The following is a 2,715-nucleotide window of genomic DNA, read 5'->3' on the forward strand; positions in this document are numbered from 1 at the left end:
TTTTTTTGTCCAAAGCTTAATCATTAAGCTTTTTGCCACCTGTTTTGGCTATCAATATTCTTTTTTCGAATCACCATTTGTCATGCTAAGTATGGTATTAGCATTGCCATTTATGGATAGCATGCTCAAACAGACTGGTATCAACGTGAGCCTTTGTGCTTCTGTCTTTCCATTGTGCATTAGTTAGTTCACCATGATCCTCTTCCATAGCTCCAACCTTTGATTCGCTATGGCCTTGGCCAACCAGTTCAGTAGCAACACTATCGGATCTCTTGACTATCATACAACTGTCATTTTCAATGTTTTAAGATGTCAAGAAAATAGTCATCTTGCATACATAATGCTAAAATTCATCATCTTTACTCAAATTATGCTGCCAATCATCTTCCTCATCATCATCCTATTGGTCAGCCACCCCTTGTGTCAACTCTACTCCAATACGCCATCATTATCCTACTTTGCATTATGCTGCCATGTTTGTGTATGTGCCGCCACCTTTGCGTATGTCATTTGCTTTATCCATTATGACGATAATGGTCTCAATGATGGTAGGGATCAATTTAGCACCTACTTTTACAACATTGGACATCCATTTATTCATAGCTTTAGCAAAAGTCCATTGTTTTAAAGGTTTTTGATTTAAGCATTTAGGTGAGACTCCATTACCATCTCTGTTCTCATCCTCATCTTCCACTTTTGTTTCCCCTTCAAACTCATCACTGGAGTATCCATTACTTTCATCTGCATCAAAAATTTGTTTGAAAGTTTGAAATTGGGTATCATACTCATATTCACAGAGAAACACATCATCGCCCTCCTTGCCTGATATGTTGCACATCCATTCAATTTCCTAAGGTTTTGGTTGTTCAATATTACTAGAATAAGCTACTGGTTTTCATCCAAATATTTTTGAATGATTTCTGTCGTCATATTTTGCGGAGGGTAGGACCCCATGTGGGATTGCATTAGGTGCTATTTCATGTGTGTGTGAGAGTGAGTGCGCCTGTATATATATAGTGGCAGCTCAAAGTGTGTATTTGCAAGAATGCAAGATTGTAAATGGCTACAGATTAAACCAGCATTTGAATTGGACAAGAGGCTTATGTCAATTCTTTTTTATCTCAAGCAGATGTTTGTAATGCTCCTTTAAAGCATAAGCATGTTTACATCTCTCTCTTGGAAGCGTCATTCCAAGTTGATCTGATGCTTTAGACTCCCAAAGGCGTACATTAGTGTTATCACTTCCAGAGAGAACATATGTGGCATCACAACTAAGCTGAAAAATAAAAACCCTTTGCATTTGCTTTGTATGGCAACATCCAATGCTATGGCAAAAATGAAAGCAATGGATAGAAGGATTGATAGAGCATGTTGCAATTGAGTTACATGAGCATGATGTAGTAATGCAGTTATGGAGTTTGATGTTGCATACAGTGCCCAAGTCCTTGCTTGTTAATGCTTTCTAGAAAGGAATTGAAATGCATGCAGTCTTACCGATCCTAGCTCTAGGCGATACAATGAGAAAGGAAATCGTGGACATGGGGATAGGTGTTAGTGTGTTTAGCCACATAATTTGCATGTTGAGAATGCTAGATTCAATGTCACAATAGCTAATGGAATGAAAGTAAAGACATTCGGAGTACTAAAGAATGAGCCATTGAAGATCGCAGGAGTCCAATTCTCTGCGGACTTCCTAGGCAATCAAACAGAACCGATAAGGGTAGAGATGGATACTTGGAAGACTACGCCAGTTGAACTAGATGCCATCTTTGCCATGCTTAAAAGTGATGTGCAAGTTACAAAATCCTAAGGGCCACTCACGAAGTATATCCCTTTTCTTGAGGATGAGCGAGATTGGATGCACATACTAGCCACGATCAATCTGCCATTCTTGAACAACGAGGAGTACAAGGAAGCCGCTAAGGCAATTGGTAAGCCTAGTGACACACACTCATTACTAGTTTGCATGATGGCTAGGAGCTCACATAGACAACCCAATCCTAAACAATGTATGAGTGGCCACTATCACAGAAATTGAAGATGAAGATGAGGAAACCGTGGCTCTGCTGCCTCACCTACCCATGACTGTCACTACCAAGCAAACACATACATTTGATGCATTGATCGAGGGAGTTGATTTTAATATCTTGACTCATGATCATTGGGTTCAAATTGAAGACTAAAATTACAGCCCACTAACACCAAACTTAGTCCATATGGGGGCTAATCATATGCACTTCTTGGAAAGTGCAAGGTTGCTAACTCTATCAAGTCTGAAAGCCTATCGATGATCTTTTATATGTTGCCTAATGCAAAAGATGTAGATATGAAATCATTATTGGGAAGTATATTTAAAAAGTAGATACTTTATAATCACTACAAGGATACGGAGGCATAGCGAGGGCGCTTTCCAATGCAAAATAGCCGCATCACTATTTGCATCGCAAAATGCGACAATGCTCAGACGAAAACACGTGGGCCGAAACACGAGCACGTTATTTTTCTCGAACGAACGAAAGAGACAGCGAAAGGGAGAGTGAACTCCATCTTGCATTTGAGAGGGAGAGGGAGAGAAAGAGAGAAAGAGGGAGAAGGAAAGCTTCTCACTGCCATCGCCGCCATTTGCGAAGAAGAGGAGGAAGTGTACGGAGGGTGAAGAGGAGCCATTATTGCGAAGAGGAGCCGCCGAATCTATCCTCGGGCCTTTGCGGTGAG

The 2,715-nt window shown here is 40.4% G+C and overlaps 1 non-coding gene across 1 annotated transcript; it reads right to left on the reverse strand.

Annotated features, from left to right (window-relative positions):
- Window positions 1–749: 749 nt before the first annotated feature.
- On the reverse strand, window positions 750–820 carry LOC148039571 (small nucleolar RNA snoR28). The gene has a single exon (XR_015688718.1). It is a non-coding gene; the product is annotated as a small nucleolar RNA snoR28 (small nucleolar RNA).
- Window positions 821–2,715: the final 1,895 nt, after the last annotated feature.

The sequence above is a fragment of the Lygodium microphyllum genome, chromosome 2 (assembly GCF_053477565.2).
Source record: "Lygodium microphyllum isolate KBCC chromosome 2, Lygodium_microphyllum_v1.1.10, whole genome shotgun sequence".
Classification (NCBI taxonomy): Eukaryota; Viridiplantae; Streptophyta; class Polypodiopsida; order Schizaeales; family Lygodiaceae; genus Lygodium; species Lygodium microphyllum.